This window comes from Epinephelus moara, chromosome 1, assembly GCF_006386435.1.
Source record: "Epinephelus moara isolate mb chromosome 1, YSFRI_EMoa_1.0, whole genome shotgun sequence".
Classification (NCBI taxonomy): Eukaryota; Metazoa; Chordata; class Actinopteri; order Perciformes; family Serranidae; genus Epinephelus; species Epinephelus moara.
This window is the reverse complement of record NC_065506.1, coordinates 2,255,365-2,268,958: the sequence shown is the minus strand read 5'-3', so window position 1 is coordinate 2,268,958 and position 13,594 is coordinate 2,255,365. Positions and strand designations below refer to the sequence as shown.

The following is a 13,594-nucleotide window of genomic DNA, read 5'->3' as shown; positions in this document are numbered from 1 at the left end:
AAACAAGACATTTTAGGCTGCATCTTGGGATCTTGTGATTTGTGGAACAGTGGTTGACATTTTATACCATTTTCTTAAATTTTATTTTACTGTTTTTCCATTTTTTTTTTCTACTTTTGAGATTGATATGGATATCTGGAATAAAAACTTGTTCACAAAAAAGAGAACTCCAAGTCTCCTTCTTTATGTTGCCAGTACAATAGTGTAATATTGTGTTTACATGTGTTCCTGAAATATAATAGAATACATCTGACAATATGAAAATCTAATTATTACGTTCATTTAATAGTTAAATAGTTACAATTAACCATACTGATGTAAGAGTAAGTATGACATTTGTTGTATCCATGGTTTTCAGTTGTTTTGAATCACCTGATAGTAATCTGCATGTTGCAACTGTAGCCCAATAAATGAAAGTGCTCACCTTATTTAATCTTTGTTAAAAAATTAATCCAACTAAAATTCATGTGTTTGCTGATTTTCTGCAATTTTTGAAGGTTTAACTTGTTGAGGTCAATGTTATTCCAAACAAAACATGATTGTATAATTGAATAATTGTATTATTATTATTAATATTAATATTATTTATTTTATAATACATATATATATATATATATATATATATATAATATGTGTGTGTGTGTGTGTGTGTGTGTATATATATTGTTGACTACTTCAAAGTTTGTAAATGTATTGCTAAAATAAATAATATAAAAAAGACAGACTTAAAAACCTACTTCTGGGGGAAAAAAACAAAACAAAAAACTGACTTCCGGTATGGACTTCCAGTATCGTAGACACGAAGAAGATTAACTTCCGGTATGGACTTCCGGTATGGATTGGATATATGGCAGCAAAGAGCATGGATACCAAGAAGCGAAGCTCAATAGAACGCCCCATAGCAACAGACTCGCCCATGGTTTCGTCCAACCGCCGCAATTTTGGACTGTCAGCAGACCGCAGCAGTAATCAGTTCAGATATAAATGGTCCAAGAGGCCATATATATATATATATATATATATATGGAGCGTGGACTGGTGGCTGGAGAGGCGCCAGTTCACCTCCTGGGCACCGAGCAAGTCACCGAACCCCCCAACCGCTCGGAGCGCCTGTCATGGGCAGCCCACTCTGACATCTCTCCACTTAGTGCATGTATAGGTCCAGTTTGTGCATGTGTGTGTTCGGACCTGTGTGTAATTGACAACNCATATTAAATTGATATTAAAACACTTTAAAACTTACACCTCAGGAGTTCTTACCTGTCGGGATCCTTCGGGAAACGGTGGAAGGCCAGGTGCGGGATGTTCCACTGATAGTTGTTGCACACTGTTTTCTTTTACTCTTTTTCTCCTCTCTCCTTGACATCTTGCATGTTGTCTGGGCGCAAGAGTCCAAGCTCAACAGTCCAAAATGACGGCAGCGCCCCTAGTGGCTGTTGGCAAAAATTCAACGGAGCTTCGCCTCTTGGTATCCATGCTCTTTGATGGCGGCGCCCTTGTCCGCCATCTTGTCTGCAGCTGGGTACTCTTGGACCTAGGGGAAATCTGGACCGGCAGCAAATGGCTGACAGGCTAGGGAGCACCGTGTAGCCAATACATTTGGTGGAATGCTGTGGATTGATAGAGAGAGAGACTGGAGTTCCTTCCCAGACCAGAGCTCATTTATTCCTGTAGCTACCTTCTCTCAACCTAACCCACGACAGCACCAGAGTGCCATCTACTGACGTAAAAGTATTACTTAAACAAAAGAATGTATACAAATTGTTAGAATAAACTTAAATTTTAAAACAATTAAAAAAATCAACAGTACATGCTCTGTTCAGCATTAGTTTGTACATTTTGCCCCCATACCACTATGTAAGAATCTGTCAAAAAAAAAAAGAAAAAAAAAAAGCCCCTCATGCCAAATAGAAACAGAGGCTTTTGGAAGTCAATAAAACAAGTTAATATCTTACCAATTGTTGTTTGTTGTACATGTCTGTTGTGTGTAAATAGTACACATGGGTACCTACTTCTAGTTAAAAGTGGGGGTGCCAATATTAGTGACAGGAATGGGGATATGGCAGTAAATGTTTCATGTAATAAACAACTGACAGTGTCATTTCCTGCAATCAAGTCTTCAATAATGACCAAGGCTGTTCTTTCACTATAAAGCTCGGGTTATATTGCACTACATTTCATATTAAAATATTTGTTTTTAACTGTTCTGTGCTTTCTGCAGTGACTGACAGATAAATGGCCTAGAGTATATTTAATGTATATATTTCAGTTTGTCAAGAAGATTTGTAAAGCTACATAACTCAGTCATTTTCATTTCTACATCTTTCACTCATGTTTTATATCCTGATAGCCATCAATATTTTAAATGTTCTAACAAAATGAAAGCAGAGACAATATCTGAACTTCCACAAAGTTTTATTCATTTCCAGTTAACAGTGAACACTGAAGGGACTTATTAATATACATGTTATTGACTGGAGGGCATCTCTAATGAAAAGATGGAAAGAATGGATTGGAATGCATCATAATACTTCCATGGGTGTCAGTGTCAGTGCTCAAATCTGACCAAAGCCAGAGTAACAGGAGGAAATGCTTGCCTGCAGGTCTCGATGAAAGTCTTCATAGTTTAATGCATTTTTAGACAGCTTCAGAGTTTGAAAGCAAGTTGATGACTGTGGTAGGGCAATATCAATAATTTCCACCTCCAGGTTCGGAGAAAAAACACCCCAGCCAGTCCAGAATGTCAGCAGACATTTCAGCTCTTCAGAGGTACCTTCACAACATAATAAAACATTTAAAAGAAAGCACACATAACACAAGGTTGAGTACCTATTCATATCAGAAAAGTAGAAAAATACAAACAAATGAGAACCGAACACACCAGTCTCTATGAATTTCCGTAGGAAAGTCAGTACTCTGCAGTGGTCCTCCACGGTGGCGATGTCCTCATCGATGTCCTCCTCCTCCGGGCAGTGGATGTTGTCCAGAATCATCTACCAAATACAATCAAACAAAATCCTTGAATTCTCAAGAGCTAATTGTTGATGTTATACAAGAAAAAAAAATTAAGCATTCAAATACAGAACAGTGTAAACTAAGATGAAACATGCACTATAATGCATGAATATTTTAGTAAAACTAATTACTTTAGTATTACTAGTAATACTACTGTCTTGTTACATTTGAAATTGTACTGTGACCTAGCAGCAAGCACACTATGCATATGCATGATTATATGTCACTGTTTGTTTCTGCATACTAGGTTGTAAACTGTAACACCTTGACATTAGCAATGCACATAAGAAATTAATATAGTAGAATTTTAATCGAACTTGGTTGCGGCAAATTTGTTCTAATTTACCTGTGGTGTGATCTCTGCATCACAGGTCCTTGGGAATAGGACTGGCACAGCATGTGGCCTGGAACTGAAAAACTCCCATACACCTGTGTCTTTCAGGCCTCTCCTCATTTGTTTGATCTGCTGGGTGGTCCTCCCAAGAACCTGTAAATGTACAAAAACCAAAAGACAGGGGCTGTGAGGCCATGAGCAAAAGGTCAATGTGGCATCTGTTGTGAATTAGAACTGCTTGTTTGAGATCATATGGGCAGAAGAATAATGTTAACTGAACAAGGGCAATAGAAAGCATTTCACTATCTTTGCAAACTTAATTTTGAAATGTTGTCAGTGCTACTGTGTAACAAAATATTTTGTCAGAAAAATGCATCATGTTGAGGAGGGTCATGCCTGTATATTTATAAATATATATATGTATGCAAAAAAAAAAAAAAAAAAAAGTGGATCGGCTGCTCGCTGCTAAAAATGCGGCCTGTCGACATTATCTGGTTTTGAAATGTGGCCCAGTTGAAATAGTAGCCTAATTGAATAGCCCTGCTGTAGTTTGTTTGTTTGTTTGTTTGTTAGCTATCTAACAACACATCAAAAATAGGCTAATTGTAAGCCGGTCTTGTTCAGTGAATCAGTTTATCATGTACATTCAAAAAATATTTAGGCCTAATATTTAAGATTGTTTGGTTATAAATACATGAACCTGGTTGTTCTATATTTAAAACACATTGGGTTTATTAGTGCTATTAAATAAATCACATTATTACTTATTATACTCATTATTATTACTTGAGCTTGTTTTATTTATTCATTTCACAGATAGTTATACATCCTTAGTCCTTAAATTCATTATGAACGTGGACTTAAAATCATTGTTTTATTTTATGGCATTGCTGCCCTGGCTTTTGGCCTTTGTGCCCTCAAAAAATTGACAACACGAAAGGCCATGTGGCCTTGCCCCTAAAATGACAAAATTCCAGGCCTGATTATAACACTTACTTACAGCTGACTATTTCTTTCCGTAATATTAAGGACATTAATTTGGACATTCTTTCCTCTGACATTAACTCCCTCCCAAGCGTAGACAGCTTTTCCACCCCTGATGAACTGGTACTCCATTACAACAACAGTCTTCATAATCTCCTGGACTTCTTGCCCCACTCAAAACCAGATCTGTCACTTTCACCCGCTCTTCACCATGGTTCACTCCCGCTCTCAGACAACTTAAATCCAAAGGACGCCGACTGGAACACCTCTACAAGACGACTGGTCTCACTGTGCACAAGGAAATATATCACAACCACATTCTCCGTTATAAGGACTGCATCTCACAGGCTAAATCCTCCTATTACTCCGGTTTAATCAACTCAAACAACGGTAACTCAAGGGCCCTGTTTTCACTCCTCAGCAACATTACTCAACCTCCGGACTCACTTCCTCCACAGATGTACTCTACTGCCTTTTGTAATACCCTTCTATCCTTTTTTACTGCTAAAATTCATAACATCCATCAGCAACTTGCTCCCAGCTCCTCTCACAATTCATCTTCCTTATTTCCCTCTGTGTCCCCTTCCCAGTCACTCTCAGCATTTAATCTACCTTCCGTTTTAGAAACCACTAGTCTGATCAAAAAATCTAAATCATCAACCTGCCAGTTAGATCCCCTTCCAACTGCTCTTGTTAAAGCCGCTGTTCCCTCTCTGGCCACTCTCATCACGCACATAATCCATTCTTCCCTCACCACTGGAATTGTTCCCTCACCCGTCAAAACAGCTGCTGTCACCCCAATACTCAAGAAACCTGGCGCAGATCCCAATAACCACAATAACCTCCGTCCCATCTCCAATCTTCCATTTCTCTCAAAGATACTTGAAAAAACTGTTGCCTCTCAGCTCCATTCCTACCTTTCCCGCAATAATCTTTTTGAACAATTCCAGTCCAGTTTCCACCCTCTCCACAGTACTGAAACGGCACTTCTCAAAATCACGATCTCCTCCTGGCAGCCGATTCCGGTCTCCTATCCATCCTCATCCTGCTTGACCTGAGTGCGGCCTTCGACACCATCTCACACACCACCCTCCTGGACAGACTCCTCTCTATTGGCATCACACACACCCCCCTCAACTGGTTCAAATCCTACCTCTCCAGCCGCTCTCAGTTCATCCAACTCAAATCATTCACATCACAACCACTCCCAGTCACCACAGGTGTGCCCCAGGGCTCTGTCCTGGAGCCCCTGCTATTCATCATTTATTTACTCCCCCTTGGCTACATCTTCCGGAAACATCATATCCACTTCCACTGCTACGCGGATGACACCCAGCTCCATATTTCCACCAAACCCGACTCCACTCTCCCACCTTCCTCTTTCACTGACTGCCTCCTTGAAATAAAATCCTGGTTTTCATCCAACTTCCTCAAATTAAACAGCGACAAAACAGAAATTCTACTCATTGGCACTAAAACCACCCTATCCAAATCTCCCAGTTTCACATTATCTATTGACAACTCTTCTGTTTCTCCTTCCCCACAGGTCAAGAGTCTGGGTGTCATCCTCGACAGCACACTTTCTTACACTTCTCATATCAACCACATAACCCGCTCAGCTTACTTCCATCTCCGCAACATCAACCGCCTCCGCCCCTCTCTCACACCTCACACAGCTGCCCCGCCTCCGCCCCTCTCTCACACCTCACACAGCTGCCATTCTGGTCTACAGTCTCGTCACCTCCCGGCTTGACTGCTGCAACTCCCTCCTGTTCGGTCTTCCACAAAAAACTCTCCATAAACTACAACTGTTACAGAATTCAGCAGCTCGTATCATTACAAGGACCCCATCCACTCACCACATCACACCCATCCTGCAGCAGCTCCACTGGCTCCCCATCACACACCGTATCCAATACAAGATTTTACTGCTCACCTTCAAGGCCATTCACAACCTCGCCCCTCCATACCTGTCTGACCTCCTCCACATTGCCACACCCGCTCGCACACTCAGATCCTCTTCCTCCATCCACCTCTCCATTCCCCCTGCCTGCCTGGCTACCATGGGGAGCAGAGCATTCAGCGCTCTGCTCCCCAGCTCTGGAATTCACTCCCCCCTGACCTCCGCAACACCACATCTGTCAATCTGTTCAAATCCACACTCAAAACACATCTGTTCAGACTTGCCCAATCCACCTGATCAAATGCACTATGTTCTTACACTGTCTTACTGTCTTCCCCTCTATTTTAATGTACTTGTATGATGTTTTGTATGCTGTGTTTCTTGTCTGATGTATGCTTTTTTTTAATCTTTGCTGTAAGGCGACCTTGAGTGGCTTGAGAGGCACCCTAACCAATAAAATGTTATTATTATAATTATTATTACTATTATTATTATTATTATTATTATTATTAATTCTATAACTGATATCTCTTCTGTATTTCTCTTATGTTTCTCTTTTGTTGTACAACATTATACCAGATTATAATATCATTTAAGTGCTGCTGAATGTAATTACTGGTATGAAAATTAATCTAGTAATTCATCTTCAAAATTCTCCAATGAAATTACTGTAGAATTGTTTTATCCTAACAAAATATATGTTCATCACATTTTGACACAATACAAATGAACATGAAATTAGTATTAAACCGCTTCAGGTTTACCAGTGTCAATAAAAAATAATAATACCTCATACTGTATATTAAACATTAAACCAATAACTTTCCACCCTTTTAGTGAAAACAACATGGTAAGTATTTTCTGTATTAACTCAGTACCTGTTTCATTCGTTGTGTAAACACCATAAATCTGGCAAATACATCTAACAATGACAGTAACTTAAATCTTATAATGCACTTTCATCAGTACAAAAATACTGCTTGACAGTTTATTTCTTAATGTAGAAACATAGATTAAAATGATTAATTCTCTACACATAATTAAATTCCTGTGTCTTTTCTCTGAGTAAAATAAACCATTTTACATTGACTTGCTCTCTTAAACATAAAACATTTCACACATCAGTACAACTAGCTGTGTGGCTGGACCAAATAAGAAATGTGCATTTTAGGGTGCTAATACATATACCAAGGTGCTTTCATGACTAAAATAAACACTCAGTAATTAACTGAGTAATGGAAATTAAATATAACATTTTCCCCACAGCATTAGTGAACAGTAGCAGCAACTAACATGTCAACAGCCAAAAGATATCCCCCGATTCTCATGTGCTCCACTACAGAGCGACGTCAAGGCTCAGGCTCTTCACTAGGTGAGAGGAGTATGCCTCAGGCTTGAAAATGGGTCAGGGGTGAAAAAGGTAAGAAGGATATGAGACCTGACACCTGCTAGGGGGTCCCGGGGTTATGCTTCTCGTTTTTTTTTTTTGTGGAAAAATGAGCTTCCAAATGCTCATATCTTATTTCTTTTGGATTTACTCTAGTGGTGGTCACATGCAGAATTACAAGATTGCACAAAAACAAAAGTATGAATGTATAACTAAGTGCAAATAAAGTATCTTTACATGTTCACATATGTTGTATAAGAGACGAGACCAGGGGCAGATTGGGACACAAATTCGGGACATTCAGGCACACAGGCCCACACACCGGCCCACACGTTTCTGCCTATAATCCTCTATATGCTTGTACACACTACACCAACACTGTCCTCAGAATCAACTGCATAAGAAAATCAGCAGTTATTGTTTAATTCCAGACTATAAAATAAATGCAATAATGAATTGGCCACAAATGGCGATGTGCTTATTATTTAACTTAAAATAAGAGCATATGACTCTATCCTAATGCATCTAATTTTATGCACAATATAATTGTCTGCCCTGTCCTGCCCAGCCCTGCTCTTATATTACATAAGCCCAATTTATATCTCCATGGCTCACAGCCATGCACTAAGGAGGTATAAATTGGGCAATAGGCCCTATAGTCAACTTTTAGTCAACTTATTACTACAACAAAAAAATCCCACTTAATACTACTACAAAGGTTTTCCTGTGGCTAAAATGTAATGTATCGTAGGCTATGCCTTCACATTGCACCTGTCATATTCCTGGTCTCATCCTCCTCCTCATCACGACTGGGGTTACTCTGTCCCTCAGCTTCATTGTCCTTGGGACTGGGAGCACCACCTAATGTTAATTGCATGCATCCACAGGAAAAAAGCAAGCACATATTTTCTTTTAGTACAGGTTTAAATTATAATGACCTAATGCAATACCTAGTAGGCTAGTTGGCCTCTTGAAACGCACACCTAGAAGAGATACACAATTTGCCTGAAGCCAGACTTGCTCATTACACACTCACGAACGTTAGCTAACGTTAATACACCTGCTATAATGGCACTGTCGGCTCCAGCTCCATCTCCATCTCCGTCGTTAGCAACACCAGCAGCCTCAGCCCGTCAACCAACACCGCGGCCAAACAGGTCAGTTATTTTGGAGCACTTTGCTGCCTCTTTTTGTAAAGATTTAAGTTTTTTTATTCGAGTTTTTTCCACGCCACTTTTTTTTTACCGGCTTTATCCATGTTTTCTGTCTAACGGTCAAACTAGCCTGGTCGGACATGAGTAATGACTGATGACTGCGGCCGAGCCAATCAGATTTCGAGAAAAACGAGAGCCTCTTTCATATTGGAGGAAGCTGCTCTTATCTCCTCCTTCAAGCATCAAAACACAAGATTGACACCTACGTCCCCGTCTTTTTTCTGTGGCTTCGCTCCACAGGATTCGAACTATAAACTGAGCTTCATGGGGGTCTAAAAAATAACAGTGCAAAATAACTCAATTCATGCCCACACAGCGATGGGACTTACTAATTTTAATCAGCCGTATTTCACCACATCTACAGCACGTAAAACAATAGATAGGCTATAGGCCTAGCGTAAGCAATGTCACATGTACCTCAACAATAATTGTGTTGTTTTCGCTATACAGAGGGGGGAGGGGGTGCATGTAAAAAAAAAAATAGGTTAGTAAGAAGTAAAAGCCATCATCTTACCTTCACGGGGACAAAACAGACCAAAGTGATCTGTTTTCAGTAGGCTGCAGTCGCCGTCCAGAAATCCATGATGATGAGGTCCAATGTCCTTTCTTTATCCAAGATTGGATGAATGGGAAAGGGTTAAACTCGTTGAGTGAAGGCCCATTTAAGTCCACAAACAACAATGCGGCAAGGCTCCTGGCTTGCTGCCGGTGTTTCGGATTTACTCGCGACTATGTTAATTGGCGACTTTCAGCCGAATGTGTCTGTGGTTGTCATAGTGACAACAGCTGTTTTCAACCAGGAAGAGAACATGTAGCTGTCCTCACAAAGCCTCTTTATTCAATTTTTCAGAACAGTAATAAAACATAGCCGACCTTTATTCAATTTTTCAGAACAGTAATAAAACATAGCCGACCTGATCCGTCTTTGGACTCTTGTTGGAGGAACCCAGTCTGTACCGACACTTAGTCGCGGTTTGAATCACACTTGTTGTGACGGAATGTTGAAAACAGGAAGAGGCCAAGTTGCTTTTCCTGTCAATTTAACTCCTATCTCGAATAAATTTTCTAAATAGGCCTACACACTTTCGTCTTTGGTGCCTGTCTAAATAAACATGTGCCATATTAAAGAACCGTTCAGCCCTTTGAAATGTAAAAAAGAACATCTTTACGGGATTCGAACCCGCTCCATCATGGGAAAATAAATAATAGGCACACAATTAACATGGTGTGCCACTATTGCAACACCACCACAGTGACAGATACACTAAAATCTGACAACATACAGCCAGCTATGTCTTAAAATTGGGAGGCAGCCAGATCAACTTGTGACCACACTGTCCATGCACTGAGGAACATTTTACAATCTCACTGCTTTCCAATACAAAAAGCAGCCGTTTAAATCCACTTAATTCCTAAACGTAACGTTTATTGTTGTGCTACAGGTCAATAAAGCCAATATTCATATAATCACGTGGAAATACTTTATTTTAAATTAAGCAATAATGGCACAGTTACCAGAATCTAGGTTTAACAAAAGATCATTAAAAACTTTTAAAAGAGCAGTTTCCGTGCTGTGAAGAGGCTTAAATCCAGACTGAAACCGTTCAGAAACGTTGGCCCCTTTTTAAAATTCTTGGAGTTGGTTGAAAACGACTTTCTCTTAAACCTTGGAAGTAAAAGGAAGTTTGGAAATTGGCCTGAAATTAGCCAGTACCGAGGGATCCAAATTTTTCTTTTTCAAAAGAGGCAGCACCATGGCACGTTTAAAGGAGGATGGAACACATCCAGAACTGAGACACATATTTATAAGTTTTAAAATAATAGACTCAACTGAACTGAAAACCTCTTTAAACAAATGGGATGCTGTCAGTTGGGCAGTTAACAGGGCCTAACTACTTCAGTGAGTTGAGAGAGTGAAACAGGCTCAAACTGGTGAAAAACAGCTGAGCTTGCTGAGGGAGAGGGGCTCTAAGAGCAGAAATCTTATTAATAAAAAATTGCAGAAAATCCTGCACAGAGAAGAAGAAGGCTCAATTTAGCAGCTTTAACAGCCTGCTGATATGTTAGAAGAGAATCACGTAGGAGATCCCAAGAAATCTGGAGTTTGTCCTTTTTCCACTTTCTCTCCGTCTGTCAACAACTGCAGAGGAGTTGAAGAATTAAAAACACGGAGACGGTGAACGGGAGCGGAGTCCGTGGTGGAGGGTGCAGGCAGAGAGAAGGAGAAAGACTGGTAGATGGTCAGAGAAGGGTGTGTGGCAGATTTCAGTTATCTGTACATTCAATCCATATGACAACACAAGGTCAAGAATGTGGCCTTTTTCATGCGTCGGCCCCCGAAACAGACTGCGTGAGATTAAAAGAGTCCATGAGATTCAGAAAGTCTCTGAGCAGAGGCCAGGTATAACAGCAGACATGTACGTTAAAATCACCAACAATTAAAAAGTGATCATATTTAAGAGTCACACCCGACACAAAGTCTGCAATCAATCAATCAATCAATCAATCAATTTTATTTATAAAGCCCAATAACACAAATCACAATTTGCCTCACAGGGCTTTACAGCATACGACATCCCTCTGTCCTTATGACCCTCGCAGCGGATAAGGAAAAACTCCCCAAAAAAACCCCTTTAACGGGGAAAAAAACGGGTAGNGTATACATGTCCAGTATAAAGTCTATAGGCCCGTTTCCACTGAAGAAGTTCCTGGTACTATTTGGGGGGCAGGAACTACTACAGGAACGTCCTCTCGCTTGGCCCTCTCAACCACCGTGTCTCCACTGAGAGCGGAGTAGGAGGAAGGTTCCTGTAAAGTTACCGGGCTCTGTATGTGACGTAAGTTCCTGTAAAGTTACCGGGCTCTGTATGTGACGTAATGGTTGTGCGACCATTTTGACGTAGGGACGCCGTTAGCCGTTAGCGGTGTTTGTAATAACTCCGGTCACGGTCCGTGAAAAAAATATTTCTTCCAGCGGATGTCTTAGTTACAACATGATTGAGCTAACTGGAGTAATTTCATGTCATATCCGACAACGGGAGGCTTTTAACAGATGACGTCCTGATGGGGAACTACCCATTGGTCCGACAGCCCATTGGTCCGACATCCCATTGTTCCGACCATATTAAACCTATTGTTCCGAAGTCCGTTCCGAAATCATCATGATGCCCCTGTAAAAGTTCCGGAACTCTGTCCTTCGGGGGTGGTTCCTGCGGTGGAGACACGCACCAACGGCCCCGGCCCGTAAAATTACCCCGAAGTTCCTGCGGTGGAAACGGGCCTTTTGTTAGATTTTGGTGGGCGTTAGACCACCGCACAGAGAACAGTCACGGGGAAATTTACCTCAACAAGTTGGAGCTCGAAGCTGGTGTAGCTGACAGCTGGGGACTGCTGGCAGTGAAAGGTGGATTTATATATGGATGCCAGTCCTCCACCTTTGTCGGTGGTGCGAAGGGAGCTGAAGAAACTACATCCAGGGGGAAGGAGCTCCGAAAAAGCAGTAGCCTAAGTTCTCCTTCACGGAGCCAGGTTTCCTTTAGGAACATAAAATCCAGTTTGCGTGAGGTAAAGAAATCTTTCAATAAAAAAGTTTTGTTGATGACGGACATTCAGTAAAGCCAAATGAAGATCAACAGTGTCAGATGAGGATGAGGCACGCTTCAGTGAGTGGAGGTTCCGACGGTCCTCACCGTGTCTCCCGGTTCGAACACGCCAGCTGGTGGGAGGCAGCAACAGCTGATCGGGGTCCGTTGAACAGCTTATGCTGTCAGAGCCACTGACGTCAGGGAACATGGGCTGGATCCATCGGTCTTTAGTCCTCCACGAGCGCAGGGCAGGAGGAACGTCCCGAAAATACAGATCACTGCAGCGATCAGACACACGAACAGACCTCAGGTGAGCCTCGAGCCTAACTCGGAGACCTCCGTGCTTACCACGTCTTCTGTGGCGTTTCTCGCGGGCAAGGTAGAGGGGAGGACGCCTCAGGAACACCGGGATTTCATCGAGGCATGGAGGAGAGCTCACCAACGGGTCATATTTAAGCTGATCGAAGAAGCCTTCAATCTTTGGCGATCACAGGTGAGCAGAGACGATACCTCTTGACAGATCAGGTAGCCTAATTCACTAAGCATAGCTACAACAAACACAGAGCAGAGCAACAGACAGACAGCCAAGCACCCTGACGCCATCTTTTACTTTAGCGATAGCTAACCTTTTTACATCCATCAGCTCGAAATTTTTGGGAACAAATAACAAAACGTCTCTCTGAAACACTTGGTTTAGAGATCGACTGCTCTCCAAAATGTATGCTCTTGAATGATGATTTTGGGCAAAACTTTAACCATATGCAAAGATTGTTGTGGCTATCATCATGTACTGTTGCTAAAAATATGTTGGTGGTTAGGTGGCAACCACCGAACACTCTCTCTATGCATCAGCGGATTTTTTCTTTAATAGAGGTGTTATCTATGGAGCTCTCTGTTGCTAGAATGAATGGGGCAGGCCAGGTTGTGCTCAAGACCAGGAAGGAGTGTTACACCCGCAAACATAATAACAGCCTAAGTAATAAACCACAAACGTAATACAAATCTGCAGCTTCGAATGTAATAATCCTGCAAATCAATCCACAGTTGATCTAGGAAAAAATTAAACAAAGGAACCCATGATGAAAAAATATTTTTAACTAGGGTACAGAGCAGTGTGGAGCAAAACTTCAGGCAACACAAAAGCTTAGTCTTACACACCTGAAATGTTTGGAG

General features: G+C 41.2%; 1 protein-coding gene and 1 long non-coding RNA gene across 5 annotated transcripts in view; one reads left to right on the top strand and one right to left on the bottom strand.

Annotated features, from left to right (window-relative positions):
• The window catches only part of fah (fumarylacetoacetate hydrolase (fumarylacetoacetase)), a 625,231-nt gene that overhangs the window by 110,854 nt on the left and 500,783 nt on the right, over positions 1-13,594 (bottom strand). The gene's annotated exons all lie outside the window — the stretch shown is intronic.
• The window catches only part of LOC126388732 (uncharacterized), a 4,807-nt gene continuing 2,890 nt past the window's right edge, over positions 11,678-13,594 (top strand). For both annotated transcript variants that reach the window (XR_007569785.1, XR_007569784.1), the window contains exon 1: positions 11,678-12,914. This is a non-coding gene — a long non-coding RNA (uncharacterized LOC126388732). The remainder of the gene's footprint in view (positions 12,915-13,594) is intronic.